Genomic DNA, 19,580 nt, shown 5'->3' on the forward strand with positions numbered 1-19,580 from the left:
GGATGCATTTCTGGAAAAAATTATATGAATAAATAATTAAATAATTAATTAAATAAAGAATTAAATGCTTACAGCACCTGGTATTCCCAGGCGGTCTTCCATCCAAGTACTAACCAGGCCCGACCCTGCTTGGCTTCCGAGATCAGACGAGAGCGGGCGTGCTCAGGGTGGTGTGGCCGTAAGCGAGCGCTGACTCGATTCGAGAGCCACTTCAAGACTAATGTGGCAACGCCATGCCATCGGCGAACGCTTACAGAAAGGATGCATTTCTGGAAAAAAATTATATGAATAAATAATTAAATGCTTACAGCACCTGGTATTCCCAGGCGGTCTCCCCGTCCAAGTACTAAACAGGCCCGACCCTGCTTGGCTTCCGAGATCAGACGAGAGCGGGCGTGCTCAGGGTGGTGTGGCCGTAAGCGAGCGCTGACTCGATTCGAGAGCCACTTCAAGACTAATGTGGCAACGCCATGCCATCGGCGAACGCTTACAGAAAGGATGCATTTCTGGAAAAAATTATATGAATAAATAATTAAATAATTAATTAAATAAAGAATTAAATGCTTACAGCACCTGGTATTCCCAGGCGGTCTCCCATCCAAGTACTAACCAGGCCCGACCCTGCTTGGCTTCCGAGATCAGACGAGAGCGGGCGTGCTCAGGGTGGTGTGGCCGTAAGCGAGCGCTGACTCGATTCGAGAGCCACTTCAAGACTAATGTGGCAACGCCATGCCATCGGCGAACGCTTACAGAAAGGATGCATTTCTGGAAAAAAATTATATGAATAAATAATTAAATAATTAATTAAATAAAGAATTAAATGCTTACAGCACCTGGTATTCCCAGGCGGTCTCCCATCCAAGTACTAACCAGGCCCGACCCTGCTTGGCTTCCGAGATCAGACGAGAGCGGGCGTGCTCAGGGTGGTGTGGCCGTAAGCGAGCACTGACTCGATTCGAGAGCCACTTCAAGACTAATGTGGCAACGCCATGCCATCGGCGAACGCTTACAGAAAGGATGCATTTCTGGAAAAAAATTATATGAATAAATAATTAAATAATTAATTAAATGCTTACAGCACCTGGTATTCCCAGGCGGTCTCCCATCCAAGTACTAAACAGGCCCGACCCTGCTTGGCTTCCGAGATCAGACGAGAGCGGGCGTGCTCAGGGTGGTGTGGCCGTAAGCGAGCGCTGACTCGATTCGAGAGCCACTTCAAGACTAATGTGGCAACGCCATGCCATCGGCGAACGCTTACAGAAAGGATGCATTTCTGGAAAAAAATTATATGAATAAATAATTAAATAATTAATTAAATGCTTACAGCACCTGGTATTCCCAGGCGGTCTCCCATCCAAGTACTAAACAGGCCCGACCCTGCTTGGCTTCCGAGATCAGACGAGAGCGGGCGTGCTCAGGGTGGTGTGGCCGTAAGCGAGCGCTGACTCGATTCGAGAGCCACTTCAAGACTAATGTGGCAACGCCATGCCATCGGCGAACGCTTACAGAAAGGATGCATTTCTGGAAAAAAATTATATGAATAAATAATTAAATAATTAATTAAATAAAGAATTAAATGCTTACAGCACCTGGTATTCCCAGGCGGTCTCCCATCCAAGTACTAACCAGGCCCGACCCTGCTTGGCTTCCGAGATCAGACGAGAGCGGGCGTGCTTAGGGTGGTGTGGCCGTAAGCGAGCGCTGACTCGATTCGAGAGCCACTTCAAGACTAATGTGGCAACGCCATGCCATCGGCGAACGCTTACAGAAAGGATGCATTTCTGGAAAAAATTATATGAATAAATAATTAAATAATTAATTAAATAAAGAATTAAATGCTTACAGCACCTGGTATTCCCAGGCGGTCTCCCATCCAAGTACTAACCAGGCCCGACCCTGCTTGGCTTCCGAGATCAGACGAGAGCGGGCGTGCTCAGGGTGGTGTGGCCGTAAGCGAGCGCTGACTCGATTCGAGAGCCACTTCAAGACTAATGTGGCAACGCCATGCCATCGGCGAACGCTTACAGAAAGGATGCATTTCTGGAAAAAAATTATATGAATAAATAATTAAATAATTAATTAAATAAAGAATTAAATGCTTACAGCACCTGGTATTCCCAGGCGGTCTCCCATACAAGTACTAACCAGGCCCGACCCTGCTTGGCTTCCGAGATCAGACGAGAGCGGGCGTGCTCAGGGTGGTGTGGCCGTAAGCGAGCGCTGACTCGATTCGAGAGCCACTTCAAGACTAATGTGGCAACGCCATGCCATCGGCGAACGCTTACAGAAAGGATGCATTTCTGGAAAAAAATTATATGAATAAATAATTAAATAATTAATTAAATAAAGAATTAAATGCTTACAGCACCTGGTATTCCCAGGCGGTCTCCCATCCAAGTACTAACCAGGCCCGACCCTGCTTGGCTTCCGAGATCAGACGAGAGCGGGCGTGCTTTTTTTTTTTTTTTTTTTTTTTATTGAATTAACTTTAAAATTTACAATTCATTTAACAAGATTAACATAATTCCACAAGCTTCACACAACAAAACCCATATATATATAAAAAATAAAAAATAAAATCGAAAGGTATAAAGACACACTAGGAATATATAATCAGCAGACAGCTTTAAAATCATTTTGACTCAACCATGATCATCAGGCATTATCCAGTTAAAATCTTCAAGTATCTTACACACATCATCAGTTAAAACATTGTAAAAGTCATTGAGCTTATCCAAAATCTTAAAATAATAGTACAAACATTTTAGGTAATTTTCCACTTTTCGTTTAAACGTCCTTTCTATATCCATTACCGTTTTCTCTCTTTTTGCCACCACCCTCCTCTCCCATATTGCCCCCTTCATAAGCATAACAAGTAGATTGATTACTTGATGATTTTTACACTTTTTGTGTTCACCCAACATTATTGTTTTATTCCAGTCTACTTCATTTTCAAATTGCTCTCCCTTCAAAAGTTCAAACAGTCGTTTGTGTTTTGCTAGAAAATGTTCCAATCCTTTGCAATGTAAAAACATGTGCAGGAAACCTTCATCCTCGTCATTACATACTTTGCATATGGAGCTCTGCTCCATTCTAATCTTATATAAAATCACATCTGTAAAAATTACTTTATGTCTGATTAAAAATTCCAGGTTCCCTAGTTTTGTTTCCACAAGTCTTCCTTTCATGTTACTCCATACATTATCTTCTTTCAAGTCCTCATATTTCTGCAGCCAATAATCATTTACATTAGGTTTCTTAAAAACCCCATCTCTAAAAACACCATAAAACATTTTGACAGTACATTCCTTAAAAACATGTATTTCCCCTTCAAAGCTTACATACACATCCTTCTCCGGTTTCCCCGATTCCCTGCTTTCAATTCTCTCTATCCAGTTTTGCGGTATTGCATTTTTGATCATACAGTACTTATTTGTAATCTCTTTTCTGGTATAGTCCTCCTTAGCTTCTTCCATGGTGTCAACAACATATTGAACTGGTAAAAAACCTTCTTTGAACTCATACAAAACATCTCTCACTCTTGTAATTCCCACCTCCCACCATTTGTTAAAAAACAACTCTTTTCCTTCATTCACAATGTTCTGGTTTAAAAACAATGGTTGATTTAACATGTCTTCTCTTCCTTTTGGGTTATAATGCACATTTTTTAAAAATTCTCCCCATGCGCTCAACAGTTCTTTATAAAAGTCTGGCAAATCTTTACACATCCAGTTTTTTGTTTTCATCCATAAAATACTTTCCCCCAGATTTGCATTCCCACATTTGTTAAAAAAATACATCATTGTTTTTTTCCAAACAGTTTCAGTATTTATATCCAAAAACTTCCTCACAAGTTTTACTCTTAGCGATTTCTTTCTTTGCGCTACATCAATTAGACCCAAGCCTCCTTTCTCGGCTGTGCCTATGAGCGTATCATACGCAATTCTCGGTGGTTTCCCCTCCCATAAAAACACAGTAAAACATTTCTTCAATCTCTTCTCTGCCCACAATGGCATACATTCAACATATAAAACATACCAAATCTTTGAAACCATTAAAACATTTAGAATTAAAACCTTGCCTTTTAGGCACAGAGTTCTCAATTTCCACCAGTTCAACCTTCTTTCAATATCTCCTAAAATTCCTTCCCACATTATGTCATTTGTTCTCTTGTGATCTCCCCCCATTAAAACTCCTAAAATTTTCATTTCCTTAACTTCTTTGAAAGTAAAAACATCTGTTAAAACAGGGGCGCCGCCAAATCTCATGTACATTGTTTTGTCCTCATTTAATTTCCCTCCTGATTTACTGCAAAAATTCTGAACTACATCCATTGCCACTTTAACACTCTCCAAATCTCTCACTATTAAAGTTGTGTCGTCTGCATATTGGAAGATATTGTTCTCGCATCTACTTCCTTCAATGTTAATACTTCTTATGTTCATCTCTCGTCTCATTGCTAAACCCAGAGGCTCTGCCACCAAGGAATATAAAAGTGCTGAAAGGGGGCATCCTTGCCTTACTGATCTTGTGAGCTTAAAACATTTTGTTAAAAAGCCATTACACTTAATCCTAGTCACCACTCCTTTGTATAAGATATTGATCCATTTAATAAAATTTTCCCCAAAGCCAAAACTCTTTAAAATCCCAAATAAAAAATTATGCTCTACTCTGTCGAAGGCTTTCTCAAAATCAAGACTTATAATATAACCTTCCAAATTTTTCCCCTTAATGTAACTTATCATATCTTTCACGCTTATTGTCGTATCCGCTATATCTCTTCCTTTCATGCTGTATGCTTGATTTGTCTTAATTATTTTTGGCATCACCTCCTTGAGTCTGTTGGCTAAGATTTTAGATAGAATTTTTAAATCGGTGTTCAACATTGTCAGAGGTCTATAGTTTTTTAAATCCGTTTTATCTCCTTTCTTCTTGTATATTATTTTCATTAATCCCATACCCATTCTTAAATTCATTTGTCCCTTCATAAAGATATCATCATACACTTCCTTTAGAATAATTAATTAAATGCTTACAGCACCTGGTATTCCCAGGCGGTCTCCCATCCAAGTACTAAACAGGCCCGACCCTGCTTGGCATCCGAGATCAGACGAGAGCGGGCGTGCTCAGGGTGGTGTGGCCGTAAGCGAGCGCTGACTCGATTCGAGAGCCACTTCAAGACTAATGTGGCAACGCCATGCCATCGGCGAATGCTTACAGAAAGGATGCATTTCTGGAAAAAAATTATATGAATAAATAATTAAATAATTAATTAAATGCTTACAGCACCTGGTATTCCCAGGCGGTCTCCCATCCAAGTACTAAACAGGCCCGACCCTGCTTGGCTTCCGAGATCAGACGAGAGCGGGCGTGCTCAGGGTGGTGTGGCCGTAAGCGAGCGCTGACTCGATTCGAGAGCCACTTCAAGACTAATGTGGCAACGCCATGCCATCGGCGAACGCTTACAGAAAGGATGCATTTCTGGAAAAAAATTATATGAATAAATAATTAAATAATTAATTAAATAAAGAATTAAATGCTTACAGCACCTGGTATTCCCAGGCGGTCTCCCGTCCAAGTACTAACCAGGCCCGACCCTGCTTGGCTTCCGAGATCAGACGAGAGCGGGCGTGCTCAGGGTGGTGTGGCCGTAAGCGAGCGCTGACTCGATTCGAGAGCCACTTCAAGACTAATGTGGCAACGCCATGCCATCGGCGAACGCTTACAGAAAGGATGCATTTCTGGAAAAAAATTATATGAATAAATAATTAAATAATTAATTAAATAAAGAATTAAATGCTTACAGCACCTGGTATTCCCAGGCGGTCTCCCATCCAAGTACTAACCAGGCCCGACCCTGCTTGGCTTCCGAGATCAGACGAGAGCGGGCGTGCTCAGGGTGGTGTGGCCGTAAGCGAGCACTGACTCGATTCGAGAGCCACTTCAAGACTAATGTGGCAACGCCATGCCATCGGCGAACGCTTACAGAAAGGATGCATTTCTGGAAAAAAATTATATGAATAAATAATTAAATAATTAATTAAATGCTTACAGCACCTGGTATTCCCAGGCGGTCTCCCATCCAAGTACTAAACAGGCCCGACCCTGCTTGGCTTCCGAGATCAGACGAGAGCGGGCGTGCTCAGGGTGGTGTGGCCGTAAGCGAGCGCTGACTCGATTCGAGAGCCACTTCAAGACTAATGTGGCAACGCCATGCCATCGGCGAACGCTTACAGAAAGGATGCATTTCTGGAAAAAAATTATATGAATAAATAATTAAATAATTAATTAAATGCTTACAGCACCTGGTATTCCCAGGCGGTCTCCCATCCAAGTACTAAACAGGCCCGACCCTGCTTGGCTTCCGAGATCAGACGAGAGCGGGCGTGCTCAGGGTGGTGTGGCCGTAAGCGAGCGCTGACTCGATTCGAGAGCCACTTCAAGACTAATGTGGCAACGCCATGCCATCGGCGAACGCTTACAGAAAGGATGCATTTCTGGAAAAAAATTATATGAATAAATAATTAAATAATTAATTAAATAAAGAATTAAATGCTTACAGCACCTGGTATTCCCAGGCGGTCTCCCATCCAAGTACTAAACAGGCCCGACCCTGCTTGGCTTCCGAGATCAGACGAGAGCGGGCGTGCTTAGGGTGGTGTGGCCGTAAGCGAGCGCTGACTCGATTCGAGAGCCACTTCAAGACTAATGTGGCAACGCCATGCCATCGGCGAACGCTTACAGAAAGGATGCATTTCTGGAAAAAATTATATGAATAAATAATTAAATAATTAATTAAATAAAGAATTAAATGCTTACAGCACCTGGTATTCCCAGGCGGTCTCCCATCCAAGTACTAACCAGGCCCGACCCTGCTTGGCTTCCGAGATCAGACGAGAGCGGGCGTGCTCAGGGTGGTGTGGCCGTAAGCGAGCGCTGACTCGATTCGAGAGCCACTTCAAGACTAATGTGGCAACGCCATGCCATCGGCGAACGCTTACAGAAAGGATGCATTTCTGGAAAAAAATTATATGAATAAATAATTAAATAATTAATTAAATAAAGAATTAAATGCTTACAGCACCTGGTATTCCCAGGCGGTCTCCCATACAAGTACTAACCAGGCCCGACCCTGCTTGGCTTCCGAGATCAGACGAGAGCGGGCGTGCTCAGGGTGGTGTGGCCGTAAGCGAGCGCTGACTCGATTCGAGAGCCACTTCAAGACTAATGTGGCAACGCCATGCCATCGGCGAACGCTTACAGAAAGGATGCATTTCTGGAAAAAAATTATATGAATAAATAATTAAATAATTAATTAAATAAAGAATTAAATGCTTACAGCACCTGGTATTCCCAGGCGGTCTCCCATCCAAGTACTAACCAGGCCCGACCCTGCTTGGCTTCCGAGATCAGACGAGAGCGGGCGTGCTTTTTTTTTTTTTTATTGAATTAACTTTAAAATTTACAATTCATTTAACAAGATTAACATAATTCCACAAGCTTCACACAACAAAACCCATATATATATAAAAAATAAAAAATAAAATCGAAAGGTATAAAGACACACTAGGAATATATAATCAGCAGACAGCTTTAAAATCATTTTGACTCAACCATGATCATCAGGCATTATCCAGTTAAAATCTTCAAGTATCTTACACACATCATCAGTTAAAACATTGTAAAAGTCATTGAGCTTATCCAAAATCTTAAAATAATAGTACAAACATTTTAGGTAATTTTCCACTTTTCGTTTAAACGTCCTTTCTATATCCATTACCGTTTTCTCTCTTTTTGCCACCACCCTCCTCTCCCATATTGCCCCCTTCATAAGCATAACAAGTAGATTGATTACTTGATGATTTTTACACTTTTTGTGTTCACCCAACATTATTGTTTTATTCCAGTCTACTTCATTTTCAAATTGCTCTCCCTTCAAAAGTTCAAACAGTCGTTTGTGTTTTGCTAGAAAATGTTCCAATCCTTTGCAATGTAAAAACATGTGCAGGAAACCTTCATCCTCGTCATTACATACTTTGCATATGGAGCTCTGCTCCATTCTAATCTTATATAAAATCACATCTGTAAAAATTACTTTATGTCTGATTAAAAATTCCAGGTTCCCTAGTTTTGTTTCCACAAGTCTTCCTTTCATGTTACTCCATACATTATCTTCTTTCAAGTCCTCATATTTCTGCAGCCAATAATCATTTACATTAGGTTTCTTAAAAACCCCATCTCTAAAAACACCATAAAACATTTTGACAGTACATTCCTTAAAAACATGTATTTCCCCTTCAAAGCTTACATACACATCCTTCTCCGGTTTCCCCGATTCCCTGCTTTCAATTCTCTCTATCCAGTTTTGCGGTATTGCATTTTTGATCATACAGTACTTATTTGTAATCTCTTTTCTGGTATAGTCCTCCTTAGCTTCTTCCATGGTGTCAACAACATATTGAACTGGTAAAAAACCTTCTTTGAACTCATACAAAACATCTCTCACTCTTGTAATTCCCACCTCCCACCATTTGTTAAAAAACAACTCTTTTCCTTCATTCACAATGTTCTGGTTTAAAAACAATGGTTGATTTAACATGTCTTCTCTTCCTTTTGGGTTATAATGCACATTTTTTAAAAATTCTCCCCATGCGCTCAACAGTTCTTTATAAAAGTCTGGCAAATCTTTACACATCCAGTTTTTTGTTTTCATCCATAAAATACTTTCCCCCAGATTTGCATTCCCACATTTGTTAAAAAAATACATCATTGTTTTTTTCCAAACAGTTTCAGTATTTATATCCAAAAACTTCCTCACAAGTTTTACTCTTAGCGATTTCTTTCTTTGCGCTACATCAATTAGACCCAAGCCTCCTTTCTCGGCTGTGCCTATGAGCGTATCATACGCAATTCTCGGTGGTTTCCCCTCCCATAAAAACACAGTAAAACATTTCTTCAATCTCTTCTCTGCCCACAATGGCATACATTCAACATATAAAACATACCAAATCTTTGAAACCATTAAAACATTTAGAATTAAAACCTTGCCTTTTAGGCACAGAGTTCTCAATTTCCACCAGTTCAACCTTCTTTCAATATCTCCTAAAATTCCTTCCCACATTATGTCATTTGTTCTCTTGTGATCTCCCCCCATTAAAACTCCTAAAATTTTCATTTCCTTAACTTCTTTGAAAGTAAAAACATCTGTTAAAACAGGGGCGCCGCCAAATCTCATGTACATTGTTTTGTCCTCATTTAATTTCCCTCCTGATTTACTGCAAAAATTCTGAACTACATCCATTGCCACTTTAACACTCTCCAAATCTCTCACTATTAAAGTTGTGTCGTCTGCATATTGGAAGATATTGTTCTCGCATCTACTTCCTTCAATGTTAATACTTCTTATGTTCATCTCTCGTCTCATTGCTAAACCCAGAGGCTCTGCCACCAAGGAATATAAAAGTGCTGAAAGGGGGCATCCTTGCCTTACTGATCTTGTGAGCTTAAAACATTTTGTTAAAAAGCCATTACACTTAATCCTAGTCACCACTCCTTTGTATAAGATATTGATCCATTTAATAAAATTTTCCCCAAAGCCAAAACTCTTTAAAATCCCAAATAAAAAATTATGCTCTACTCTGTCGAAGGCTTTCTCAAAATCAAGACTTATAATATAACCTTCCAAATTTTTCCCCTTAATGTAACTTATCATATCTTTCACGCTTATTGTCGTATCCGCTATATCTCTTCCTTTCATGCTGTATGCTTGATTTGTCTTAATTATTTTTGGCATCACCTCCTTGAGTCTGTTGGCTAAGATTTTAGATAGAATTTTTAAATCGGTGTTCAACATTGTCAGAGGTCTATAGTTTTTTAAATCCGTTTTATCTCCTTTCTTCTTGTATATTATTTTCATTAATCCCATACCCATTCTTAAATTCATTTGTCCCTTCATAAAGATATCATCATACACTTCCTTTAGAATAATTAATTAAATGCTTACAGCACCTGGTATTCCCAGGCGGTCTCCCATCCAAGTACTAAACAGGCCCGACCCTGCTTGGCATCCGAGATCAGACGAGAGCGGGCGTGCTCAGGGTGGTGTGGCCGTAAGCGAGCGCTGACTCGATTCGAGAGCCACTTCAAGACTAATGTGGCAACGCCATGCCATCGGCGAATGCTTACAGAAAGGATGCATTTCTGGAAAAAAATTATATGAATAAATAATTAAATAATTAATTAAATGCTTACAGCACCTGGTATTCCCAGGCGGTCTCCCATCCAAGTACTAAACAGGCCCGACCCTGCTTGGCTTCCGAGATCAGACGAGAGCGGGCGTGCTCAGGGTGGTGTGGCCGTAAGCGAGCGCTGACTCGATTCGAGAGCCACTTCAAGACTAATGTGGCAACGCCATGCCATCGGCGAACGCTTACAGAAAGGATGCATTTCTGGAAAAAAATTATATGAATAAATAATTAAATAATTAATTAAATAAAGAATTAAATGCTTACAGCACCTGGTATTCCCAGGCGGTCTCCCGTCCAAGTACTAACCAGGCCCGACCCTGCTTGGCTTCCGAGATCAGACGAGAGCGGGCGTGCTCAGGGTGGTGTGGCCGTAAGCGAGCGCTGACTCGATTCGAGAGCCACTTCAAGACTAATGTGGCAACGCCATGCCATCGGCGAACGCTTACAGAAAGGATGCATTTCTGGAAAAAATTATATGAATAAATAATTAAATAATTAATTAAATAAAGAATTAAATGCTTACAGCACCTGGTATTCCCAGGCGGTCTCCCATCCAAGTACTAACCAGGCCCGACCCTGCTTGGCTTCCGAGATCAGACGAGAGCGGGCGTGCTCAGGGTGGTGTGGCCGTAAGCGAGCGCTTAATCGATTCGAGAGCCACTTCAAGACTAATGTGGCAACGCCATGCCATCGGCGAACGCTTACAGAAAGGATGCATTTCTGGAAAAAAATTATATGAATAAATAATTAAATAATTAATTAAATAAAGAATTAAATGCTTACAGCACCTGGTATTCCCAGGCGGTCTCCCATCCAAGTACTAACCAGGCCCGACCCTGCTTGGCTTCCGAGATCAGACGAGAGCGGGCGTGCTCAGGGTGGTGTGGCCGTAAGCGAGCGCTGACTCGATTCGAGAGCCACTTCAAGACTAATGTGGCAACGCCATGCCATCGGCGAACGCTTACAGAAAGGATGCATTTCTGGAAAAAAATTATATGAATAAATAATTAAATAATTAATTAAATAAAGAATTAAATGCTTACAGCACCTGGTATTCCCAGGCGGTCTCCCGTCCAAGTACTAACCAGGCCCGACCCTGCTTGGCTTCCGAGATCAGACGAGAGCGGGCGTGCTCAGGGTGGTGTGGCCGTAAGCGAGCGCTGACTCGATTCGAGAGCCACTTCAAGACTAATGTGGCAACGCCATGCCATCGGCGAACGCTTACAGAAAGGATGCATTTCTGGAAAAAATTATATGAATAAATAATTAAATAATTAATTAAATAAAGAATTAAATGCTTACAGCACCTGGTATTCCCAGGCGGTCTCCCATCCAAGTACTAACCAGGCCCGACCCTGCTTGGCTTCCGAGATCAGACGAGAGCGGGCGTGCTTATTTTTTTTTTTTTTTTTTTTGCTTTTTTTTTTTTTATTAAAGTTTCTATTCAATTTACAACACATTTACACAAAAAACACATTAAAACATTTACCCACAAAATATTATAAATAAATAATTACATGTCAAAAGCTTCATTGCCATTCGGCAATGTCCAGTGAAAATCTTCAAACACTTCACACACATCATGGTTAAAAACATCATAATATTCAATCAGTTTGTTTTGATTCTTAAAATAAAAAAACAGGCATTTCAGATAGTTTTCCACTTTCATTTTAAAGATCATATCTACATCTATGACTCTCTTCTCTCTTTTGGCTACCACTCTTCTTTCCCATATTGCTCTTTTCCTAAGCATCACCAGTAGATTTATTACTTTACTATTTTTGTGATCACCCAACATCATCACTTTATTCCAGTCTATGTCCTTTTCACATTTTTCATCTTTCAAACGTTCAAAAAGTCTTTTACATTTTGCATTGAGACTGTCCAGTTTTTTACAATATAAAAACAAATGTAAGAAACCTTCATCTTCTTCTTTACAAACTTTACATATTGAACTTTGCTCTTTTCCAATTTTGTACAACAATGTATCTATAAAAATTGCTTTGTGTCGGATCAGGTACTCCAAATTCCCTAATTTAATTTCAACCATTTTGCCTCTCATATTATCCCATAACTGACCTTCTTTTAGGTCTTTGTATTTATGTAACCAATACTCATTTACCTTGGGTTTCTTAAAAACACCATCTCTTAAAATCTGGTACAAAATTTTAACAGAACATTCTTGAAAAACGTATTTTCTCTCCTCCGACTTTACACATACATCAATTTCTTGATTCCCCTGCTCCATACTTTCAATGTTATTAATCCAGTCCCTTGGTATAGCTTCCTTTATAATATTATAATTTTTCTGGATTTCTTGTCTAGTGTAATCTTCTTTTGCTTCATCCATTGTGTCCACAATGTACTGAACAGGTAAAAACCCCTCTTTAAACTCATATAAAATATCTCTCACCTTCATGATCCCCACATCCCACCATTTCTTAAAAAACATTTCTTTCCCTTGGTGTACAATATTCTTATTTAGAAACAGAGGTTGGTTTAAAATGTTTTCTCTCCCTTTAGGAGTATACTGCACATACTTCAGAAAATTCCCCCAAGCACTTAACATTTCTTTATAAAAGTCAGGTAGACCTTGTACCATCCAATTCTTCGTTTTCATCCATAAAATATTTTTACCCAAGTTAAAACTCCCACATTTGTTTAAAAAATACAACATCGTACTTTTCCATGTCGTAACAATGCCTTCATCCAAAAACTTTTTCACAATTTTAACTCTCAAACTTTTCTTTCTTTCTGCAACATCAATCAAACCTAAACCTCCATTCTCTACTGCTCCTATTATAGTATCATAGGCAATTCTCGGAGGCTTTCCTTCCCATAAATAATCCAAGAAAAACCTTTTTAGTCTTTGCTCTGCCCATAGAGGCATACTTGACACATATAATGCATACCATAATTTAGATACCATTAAGATATTAAGGATTAAAACTTTACCTTTCAGACATAACGTTCTTAATTTCCACTGGTTCAATCTTCTTTCAATTCCCCCTATAATGCCTTCCCACATGGTATTATTTGTTTGTTTATTATCATGCCCCATTAAAATTCCTAAAATCTTCGTTTCTTGAGTTTCTTTAAAAGTAAAAGAACTTGTTAATTCTTGAATTTCCCCAAATCTCATGTACACAGTTTTCTCTTCATTTATTTTCCCTCCTGATACCTTACAAAATTTCTGAACTATTCCCATCGCTGCTTGCACACTTTGAATATCTTTCACAATTAGCGTAGTGTCGTCAGCATATTGGAACATCTTCACCCCTTCATCACTTCCTTTAATATTAACTCCTGTGACATTCCCTGCTTGCTTTATTGCCAGCCCCAGTGGCTCAGCAACCAAGGAATATAAAAGGGCAGATAATGGACATCCTTGTCGAATAGATCTGGTAAGCTTAAAGCATTGTGTTAAAAACCCATTACATTTAACCCGTGTTACAGCCCCTTTATATAAAATCTTAATCCATTTGATAAAATTATCACCAAAATCAAAGCTTTTTAAGACTCTAAATAAAAATTCATGCTCCACTCTGTCAAATGCTTTTTCAAAATCCAAGCTTATCACATAGCCTTCTATATTTTCCTCCTCCATATATCTTATAGTATCTTTTATGCTTATTGTAGTATCAGCTATATCCCTCCCTTTTATGCCATATGATTGATTACTTTCAATGATGCTTGGCATCACTTCTTTTAGTCTATTGGCTAGAATCTTTGATAGAATTTTCAGGTCTGTATTTAACATTGTTAACGGTCTATAGTTCTTTAAGTCTGCCTTATCTCCCTTTTTCTTATATATCACCTTCATTAATCCCATACCCATTCTCAAGTTCATCTTTCCTTTCTCAAATATCTCATCATACACTTCCTTTAAAATACCTATTAAAACCTCCTTAAAAACTATATAAAATTCACTTCCCAAACCATCTATTCCTGGACTCTTCTTCTTATTCAGTTCACCTATAGCTCTTTCAATTTCTTCTGTACTTATATTTTTATTGCAATCTTTTTTCCTTTCCTTTCCAACTTTTGTTTTTATTAACTTAAGCAACTCTCCCCCTTCATCTTGCACTCCATCTGTTGTAAATAATTCCTCATAATATATTTTAATTTCTCTCAAAATATCTTCATTCCTTTCAACTTCTTCTCCATTCTTCTTTTTAACTACTTTTATTGTTTCCGCATTTCCTTTCCTTCTTTCAAGATCGAAAAAAAACTTTGTACACTTTTCTCCTTCAATTACATATTGCGCTTTACTTCTCAACCTTGCACCTTCATACTTCTTGTCTTCTAATTCTTTAAGTTGATCTTCTAGATCTTTTATTTTCATTATATCCTTCTCATTCCGATTTAACTCCTTTTCTAAATTCTCTCTTATTTCTTTACCCCTATACCTTTTGCATTTCTCTATCAATCGGCATATCTTTATTGTGTGAATTTTCACTAAGTACTTGACATTTTCCCACCACAATCTTTTGTCTTCCATATACATTGCATTATGCTTTTCATTTTCTATGAGCTCCTTTATATCTTGTACATAACTTTCCTCTTTTAAAATCTCCACATTTAAAGCCCAAACCCCTGGACCTCTCTTACGCTTACTCCAATCAATTTGCATAAACATTGATTTGTGATCACTTAAACTAGTTCCCTCATATCTTATCTTGTCAATAAATCCTTCTAGGTTTCTTGTGCATAAAGTAAAATCAATTCTGCTTTGACATATAAAACCCCCAACCATTTGTCTTCTAGAAAATTGTTTTCTTTTCCCGTTCCTTTCTCTCCACACATCAATTAGTTTGTAAGTTTCCATTATTGATTTCAATTCTTTCCTTCCTGTATCAGTTTTAAAAACCATACCATCCACCATATCTATATTGCTTAAAACTGTATTAAAATCCCCCATCAAAATGGCCATTTTGTACTTGAGTAAAACCGTCCTTAAATTATAAAAAAACTGTTTCTTTTCCTTCTCCTCATTAGGTGCATGTACATTTATCACAATTATTTTGTTTTCTTCATATTCCATCTCAATGGCTAAACACTTCCCGCCATTATCTTTATATACCACTTTACAAACAATGTTCTTGTTTTTCCTTATTAAAAAGGCCACCCCTCTGCCATAGCTCTTGTCTTGATTGTTGTAAAAGATATCCCCATTCCACCTCTTCCTAATTTCACATATATGTGTTTCTCTCCAATTTGTTTCTTGCAACAAAATCACATCCTCATTTTTAAACATCTCTTTCACTTTTTCAAATTTGTTAAAGTTTAAGAGTCCTCTGGCATTAAAGGTGACCAGATTTAAAACCATATGAGAGAAATAAAAATAAATAAAAAGTATATAAAAAGGAAGTGAAAGCATTAAATGAACCATAATTCTCTCTTTAGTCCATGTCCTCTATATCTTCTAAGCATTCATATCTGTTTTTCAAAAGAGTTTTTCTCCTTATTCCTTTTAAGTTTGGCTTTACCTTTAGTTGTCTTCTTCTTTTGTAGGTTTTCACTGATAATCCAGCATATTCTTCTTTATCACTGTTAGAGCTCTCATCTCCATCCAGTCCTCCATCTATAGTGGTTGGTGCATCCAACAACTCACGCAAACTCTCTTGTGAAAATTGTTCCTCTGGCTCTTTAAGTTCCATCCTCTGTCTTTCCCTCCCTTCTTCCTCTTTGTCCAATATTTCCATCATACTTTCCACAGTCTTATCAGTAACAGTTCCCACATCAATGTCTGGCTTTTGATGTAAAAGTTTGTGTTGATCCTCCATTTGTTCAACATTGTCATTATATTCAGCAGTTCCATCGATTCTTATCTCTTTTGTAGAGAGAGCCTCTGGATCTATTACGTTTTCTCGCCCATGCACTTGCTCGCCAGCACAATGCTCTTCATCATTTTCAAACCAACATTCACATTTGTTTAGAGCCTTTTTGCAATCCGTACACCTTACCGCAGTGCAATCTCTCCCAAAATGTCCCCTCTCGTCACATATATAGCACTTGAAAGCAGGGCAATCTTTCATTATATGATCTGGGCACATGCACAGCCGACAGGTTTTAACCTGATGGCTGTGCATCACCCGAAAATATTGAAGCCCTTCAGCCGTATCAAACTTAGTACTGTAGGGGAGAGAGGTAACCTCCTTTGGGAACATTGTTTTAACAAACCTTGTCCCATCCTCGATAATGGTGCCCGGATAAAGGCGTCTTTTAATAGCCGAAATGGGGATAACTCCCCACCCTTCAAGTTTTTCTAAAATTTTGTGATCACTTATGTAAGCGGGCAAGTGCATAAACGAGACTACGCAGTGTTTGTTTATTAGTTTCTTTACCTCACAAATCATGCCTTTGATGCCTAGTCCATCCATTAATAAATCGACGTCGTCCACATGTTCTAAAGTCACTTCGTATTCTTTGTTTTGTTTAGGCCTTACCGCTAAAATTTTCCCCACTCCAATTATCTCTGTTACAGCTGTAATTATATCCTCCGCTCTGGCATTCACATTAGATGTCTCCACAGTTACTGTTGCTTCTTTTAAATAATCCTTCACCGGTTTCTTTCTACTTTGTTCCTTGTCCATGTCGTTCCCTTTTCGTATTTCTTTGTCCTTTCCCTTTTCGATCATCAAGCGTGTTTCCTCATCCATATCCATTTTCGATGCCATTAGTCTGTCCAACAATTGTGTTTGAATAAAAAGAAAGGCACAAGTACCAAAAATAAATTTATACCCCCCCAAGCAGCGATAGCTGCTGGGAGGAATAATGAAAAAATACTTTGTATAAAATAAAAGACTTTCTAAATAAAGTGATAAAATAAACAAAATAACTACAAAAAATGTGGTGAGCCTTCCTCACCAAACTGCAGCCAACTCACTTCCTGGAACGTACCAACTAGCGGGCGTGCTCAGGGTGGTGTGGCCGTAAGCGAGCGCTGACTCGATTCGAGAGCCACTTCAAGACTAATGTGGCAACGCCATGCCATCGGCGAACGCTTACAGAAAGGATGCATTTCTGGAAAAAATTATATGAATAAATAATTAAATAATTAATTAAATAAAGAATTAAATGCTTACAGCACCTGGTATTCCCAGGCGGTCTCCCATCCAAGTACTAACCAGGCCCGACCCTGCTTGGCTTCCGAGATCAGACGAGAGCGGGCGTGCTCAGGGTGGTGTGGCCGTAAGCGAGCGCTGACTCGATTCGAGAGCCACTTCAAGACTAATGTGGCAACGCCATGCCATCGGCGAACGCTTACAGAAAGGATGCATTTCTGGAAAAAAATTATATGAATAAATAATTAAATAATTAATTAAATAAAGAATTAAATGCTTACAGCACCTGGTATTCCCAGGCGGTCTCCCATACAAGTACTAACCAGGCCCGACCCTGCTTGGCTTCCGAGATCAGACGAGAGCGGGCGTGCTCAGGGTGGTGTGGCCGTAAGCGAGCGCTGACTCGATTCGAGAGCCACTTCAAGACTAATGTGGCAACGCCATGCCATCGGCGAACGCTTACAGAAAGGATGCATTTCTGGAAAAAAATTATATGAATAAATAATTAAATAATTAATTAAATAAAGAATTAAATGCTTACAGCACCTGGTATTCCCAGGCGGTCTCCCATCCAAGTACTAACCAGGCCCGACCCTGCTTGGCTTCCGAGATCAGACGAGAGCGGGCGTGCTCAGGGTGGTGTGGCCGTAAGCGAGCACTGACTCGATTCGAGAGCCACTTCAAGACTAATGTGGCAACGCCATGCCATCGGCGAACGCTTACAGAAAGGATGCATTTCTGGAAAAAAATTATATGAATAAATAATTAAATAATTAATTAAATGCTTACAGCACCTGGTATTCCCAGGCGGTCTCCCATCCAAGTACTAAACAGGCCCGACCCTGCTTGGCTTCCGAGATCAGACGAGAGCGGGCGTGCTCAGGGTGGTGTGGCCGTAAGCGAGCGCTGACTCGATTCGAGAGCCACTTCAAGACTAATGTGGCAACGCCATGCCATCGGCGAACGCTTACAGAAAGGATGCATTTCTGGAAAAAAATTATATGAATAAATAATTAAATAATTAATTAAATAAAGAATTAAATGCTTACAGCACCTGGTATTCCCAGGCGGTCTCCCATCCAAGTACTAACCAGGCCCGACCCTGCTTGGCTTCCGAGATCAGACGAGAGCGGGCGTGCTCAGGGTGGTGTGGCCGTAAGCGAGCGCTGACTCGATTCGAGAGCCACTTCAAGACTAATGTGGCAACGCCATGCCATCGGCGAACGCTTACAGAAAGGATGCATTTCTGGAAAAAAATTATATGAATAAATAATTAAATAATTAATTAAATAAAGAATTAAATGCTTACAGCACCTGGTATTCCCAGGCGGTCTCCCATCCAAGTACTAACCAGGCCCGACCCTGCTTGGCTTCCGAGATCAGACGAGAGCGGGCGTGCTCAGGGTGGTGTGGCCGTAAGCGAGCGCTGACTCGATTCGAGAGCCACTTCAAGACTAATGTGGCAACGCCATGCCATCGGCGAACGCTTACAGAAAGGATGCATTTCTGGAAAAAATTATATGAATAAATAATTAAATAATTAATTAAATAAAGAATTAAATGCTTACAGCACCTGGTATTCCCAGGCGGTCTCCCATCCAAGTACTAACCAGGCCCGACCCTGCTTGGCTTCCGAGATCAGACGAGAGCGGGCGTGCTCAGGGTGGTGTGGCCGTAAGCGAGCGCTGACTCGATTCGAGAGCCACTTCAAGACTAATGTGGCAACGCCATGCCATCGGCGAACGCTTACAGAAAGGATGCATTTCTGGAAAAAAATTATATGAATAAATAATTAAATAATTAATTAAATAAAGAATTAAATGCTTACAGCACCTGGTATTCCCAGGCGGTCTCCCATCCAAGTACTAACCAGGCCCGACCCTGCTTGGCTTCCGAGATCAGACGAGAGCGGGCGTGCTCAGGGTGGTGTGGCCGTAAGCGAGCGCTGACTCGATTCGAGAGCCACTTCAAGACTAATGTGGCAACGCCATGCCATCGGCGAACGCTTACAGAAAGGATGCATTTCTGGAAAAAAATTATATGAATAAATAATTAAATAATTAATTAAATAAAGAATTAAATGCTTACAGCACCTGGTATTCCCAGGCGGTCTCCCATTCAAGTACTAACCAGGCCCGACCCTGCTTGGCATCCGAGATCAGACGAGAGCGGGCGTGCTCAGGGTGGTGTGGCCGTAAGCGAGCGCTGACTCGATTCTAGAGCCTCTTCAAGACTAATGTGGCAACGCCATGCCATCGGCGAACGC

General features: G+C 40.0%; 31 non-coding genes and 2 pseudogenes across 31 annotated transcripts; all 33 read right to left on the minus strand.

Moving 5' to 3' along the window:
* Nucleotides 1-65: 65 nt before the first annotated feature.
* LOC141357868 (5S ribosomal RNA) lies at nucleotides 66-184 on the minus strand. Its single transcript, XR_012364357.1, has one exon. It is a non-coding gene; the product is annotated as a 5S ribosomal RNA (ribosomal RNA).
* Nucleotides 185-301: 117 nt separating this feature from the next.
* Nucleotides 302-421, minus strand: LOC129415589 (5S ribosomal RNA; annotated as a pseudogene).
* Nucleotides 422-561: 140 nt separating this feature from the next.
* On the minus strand, nucleotides 562-680 carry LOC129416876 (5S ribosomal RNA). Its single transcript, XR_008635608.2, has one exon. It is a non-coding gene; the product is annotated as a 5S ribosomal RNA (ribosomal RNA).
* A 141-nt stretch (nucleotides 681-821) lies between these two features.
* LOC129418723 (5S ribosomal RNA) lies at nucleotides 822-940 on the minus strand. The gene has a single exon (XR_008636220.2). It is a non-coding gene; the product is annotated as a 5S ribosomal RNA (ribosomal RNA).
* Nucleotides 941-1,069: 129 nt separating this feature from the next.
* LOC129416300 (5S ribosomal RNA) lies at nucleotides 1,070-1,188 on the minus strand. Its single transcript, XR_008635254.2, has one exon. It is a non-coding gene; the product is annotated as a 5S ribosomal RNA (ribosomal RNA).
* Nucleotides 1,189-1,317: 129 nt separating this feature from the next.
* On the minus strand, nucleotides 1,318-1,436 carry LOC129415543 (5S ribosomal RNA). Its single transcript, XR_008634889.2, has one exon. It is a non-coding gene; the product is annotated as a 5S ribosomal RNA (ribosomal RNA).
* Nucleotides 1,437-1,577: 141 nt separating this feature from the next.
* On the minus strand, nucleotides 1,578-1,696 carry LOC141358170 (5S ribosomal RNA). The gene has a single exon (XR_012364658.1). It is a non-coding gene; the product is annotated as a 5S ribosomal RNA (ribosomal RNA).
* A 140-nt stretch (nucleotides 1,697-1,836) lies between these two features.
* LOC129417578 (5S ribosomal RNA) lies at nucleotides 1,837-1,955 on the minus strand. The gene has a single exon (XR_012363555.1). It is a non-coding gene; the product is annotated as a 5S ribosomal RNA (ribosomal RNA).
* Nucleotides 1,956-2,096: 141 nt separating this feature from the next.
* On the minus strand, nucleotides 2,097-2,215 carry LOC129416569 (5S ribosomal RNA). Its single transcript, XR_008635447.2, has one exon. It is a non-coding gene; the product is annotated as a 5S ribosomal RNA (ribosomal RNA).
* A 2,814-nt stretch (nucleotides 2,216-5,029) lies between these two features.
* Nucleotides 5,030-5,148, minus strand: LOC129415535 (5S ribosomal RNA). Its single transcript, XR_008634880.2, has one exon. It is a non-coding gene; the product is annotated as a 5S ribosomal RNA (ribosomal RNA).
* A 129-nt stretch (nucleotides 5,149-5,277) lies between these two features.
* Nucleotides 5,278-5,396, minus strand: LOC141357538 (5S ribosomal RNA). Its single transcript, XR_012364025.1, has one exon. It is a non-coding gene; the product is annotated as a 5S ribosomal RNA (ribosomal RNA).
* Nucleotides 5,397-5,537: 141 nt separating this feature from the next.
* On the minus strand, nucleotides 5,538-5,656 carry LOC141358000 (5S ribosomal RNA). Its single transcript, XR_012364488.1, has one exon. It is a non-coding gene; the product is annotated as a 5S ribosomal RNA (ribosomal RNA).
* A 141-nt stretch (nucleotides 5,657-5,797) lies between these two features.
* On the minus strand, nucleotides 5,798-5,916 carry LOC141357088 (5S ribosomal RNA). The gene has a single exon (XR_012363564.1). It is a non-coding gene; the product is annotated as a 5S ribosomal RNA (ribosomal RNA).
* A 129-nt stretch (nucleotides 5,917-6,045) lies between these two features.
* Nucleotides 6,046-6,164, minus strand: LOC141357539 (5S ribosomal RNA). Its single transcript, XR_012364026.1, has one exon. It is a non-coding gene; the product is annotated as a 5S ribosomal RNA (ribosomal RNA).
* Nucleotides 6,165-6,293: 129 nt separating this feature from the next.
* Nucleotides 6,294-6,412, minus strand: LOC141357540 (5S ribosomal RNA). Its single transcript, XR_012364027.1, has one exon. It is a non-coding gene; the product is annotated as a 5S ribosomal RNA (ribosomal RNA).
* Nucleotides 6,413-6,553: 141 nt separating this feature from the next.
* LOC129416653 (5S ribosomal RNA) lies at nucleotides 6,554-6,672 on the minus strand (annotated as a pseudogene).
* A 140-nt stretch (nucleotides 6,673-6,812) lies between these two features.
* LOC141357098 (5S ribosomal RNA) lies at nucleotides 6,813-6,931 on the minus strand. The gene has a single exon (XR_012363575.1). It is a non-coding gene; the product is annotated as a 5S ribosomal RNA (ribosomal RNA).
* A 141-nt stretch (nucleotides 6,932-7,072) lies between these two features.
* Nucleotides 7,073-7,191, minus strand: LOC141357778 (5S ribosomal RNA). The gene has a single exon (XR_012364265.1). It is a non-coding gene; the product is annotated as a 5S ribosomal RNA (ribosomal RNA).
* Nucleotides 7,192-9,996: 2,805 nt separating this feature from the next.
* Nucleotides 9,997-10,115, minus strand: LOC141353641 (5S ribosomal RNA). Its single transcript, XR_012360738.1, has one exon. It is a non-coding gene; the product is annotated as a 5S ribosomal RNA (ribosomal RNA).
* A 129-nt stretch (nucleotides 10,116-10,244) lies between these two features.
* Nucleotides 10,245-10,363, minus strand: LOC141357541 (5S ribosomal RNA). The gene has a single exon (XR_012364028.1). It is a non-coding gene; the product is annotated as a 5S ribosomal RNA (ribosomal RNA).
* A 141-nt stretch (nucleotides 10,364-10,504) lies between these two features.
* Nucleotides 10,505-10,623, minus strand: LOC141358001 (5S ribosomal RNA). Its single transcript, XR_012364489.1, has one exon. It is a non-coding gene; the product is annotated as a 5S ribosomal RNA (ribosomal RNA).
* Nucleotides 10,624-10,763: 140 nt separating this feature from the next.
* On the minus strand, nucleotides 10,764-10,882 carry LOC141357109 (5S ribosomal RNA). Its single transcript, XR_012363587.1, has one exon. It is a non-coding gene; the product is annotated as a 5S ribosomal RNA (ribosomal RNA).
* A 141-nt stretch (nucleotides 10,883-11,023) lies between these two features.
* On the minus strand, nucleotides 11,024-11,142 carry LOC141357121 (5S ribosomal RNA). The gene has a single exon (XR_012363600.1). It is a non-coding gene; the product is annotated as a 5S ribosomal RNA (ribosomal RNA).
* Nucleotides 11,143-11,283: 141 nt separating this feature from the next.
* On the minus strand, nucleotides 11,284-11,402 carry LOC141358002 (5S ribosomal RNA). The gene has a single exon (XR_012364490.1). It is a non-coding gene; the product is annotated as a 5S ribosomal RNA (ribosomal RNA).
* Nucleotides 11,403-17,328: 5,926 nt separating this feature from the next.
* On the minus strand, nucleotides 17,329-17,447 carry LOC141357129 (5S ribosomal RNA). The gene has a single exon (XR_012363610.1). It is a non-coding gene; the product is annotated as a 5S ribosomal RNA (ribosomal RNA).
* A 141-nt stretch (nucleotides 17,448-17,588) lies between these two features.
* On the minus strand, nucleotides 17,589-17,707 carry LOC141357779 (5S ribosomal RNA). The gene has a single exon (XR_012364266.1). It is a non-coding gene; the product is annotated as a 5S ribosomal RNA (ribosomal RNA).
* Nucleotides 17,708-17,848: 141 nt separating this feature from the next.
* Nucleotides 17,849-17,967, minus strand: LOC141357141 (5S ribosomal RNA). Its single transcript, XR_012363622.1, has one exon. It is a non-coding gene; the product is annotated as a 5S ribosomal RNA (ribosomal RNA).
* A 129-nt stretch (nucleotides 17,968-18,096) lies between these two features.
* LOC141357542 (5S ribosomal RNA) lies at nucleotides 18,097-18,215 on the minus strand. Its single transcript, XR_012364029.1, has one exon. It is a non-coding gene; the product is annotated as a 5S ribosomal RNA (ribosomal RNA).
* Nucleotides 18,216-18,356: 141 nt separating this feature from the next.
* On the minus strand, nucleotides 18,357-18,475 carry LOC141357152 (5S ribosomal RNA). The gene has a single exon (XR_012363634.1). It is a non-coding gene; the product is annotated as a 5S ribosomal RNA (ribosomal RNA).
* A 141-nt stretch (nucleotides 18,476-18,616) lies between these two features.
* Nucleotides 18,617-18,735, minus strand: LOC141357164 (5S ribosomal RNA). Its single transcript, XR_012363646.1, has one exon. It is a non-coding gene; the product is annotated as a 5S ribosomal RNA (ribosomal RNA).
* A 140-nt stretch (nucleotides 18,736-18,875) lies between these two features.
* On the minus strand, nucleotides 18,876-18,994 carry LOC141357177 (5S ribosomal RNA). The gene has a single exon (XR_012363659.1). It is a non-coding gene; the product is annotated as a 5S ribosomal RNA (ribosomal RNA).
* A 141-nt stretch (nucleotides 18,995-19,135) lies between these two features.
* LOC129416130 (5S ribosomal RNA) lies at nucleotides 19,136-19,254 on the minus strand. Its single transcript, XR_008635178.2, has one exon. It is a non-coding gene; the product is annotated as a 5S ribosomal RNA (ribosomal RNA).
* Nucleotides 19,255-19,395: 141 nt separating this feature from the next.
* On the minus strand, nucleotides 19,396-19,514 carry LOC129416088 (5S ribosomal RNA). The gene has a single exon (XR_008635163.2). It is a non-coding gene; the product is annotated as a 5S ribosomal RNA (ribosomal RNA).
* Nucleotides 19,515-19,580: the final 66 nt, after the last annotated feature.

Source organism: Misgurnus anguillicaudatus, chromosome 21, assembly GCF_027580225.2.
Source record: "Misgurnus anguillicaudatus chromosome 21, ASM2758022v2, whole genome shotgun sequence".
Lineage (NCBI taxonomy): Eukaryota > Metazoa > Chordata > Actinopteri > Cypriniformes > Cobitidae > Misgurnus > Misgurnus anguillicaudatus.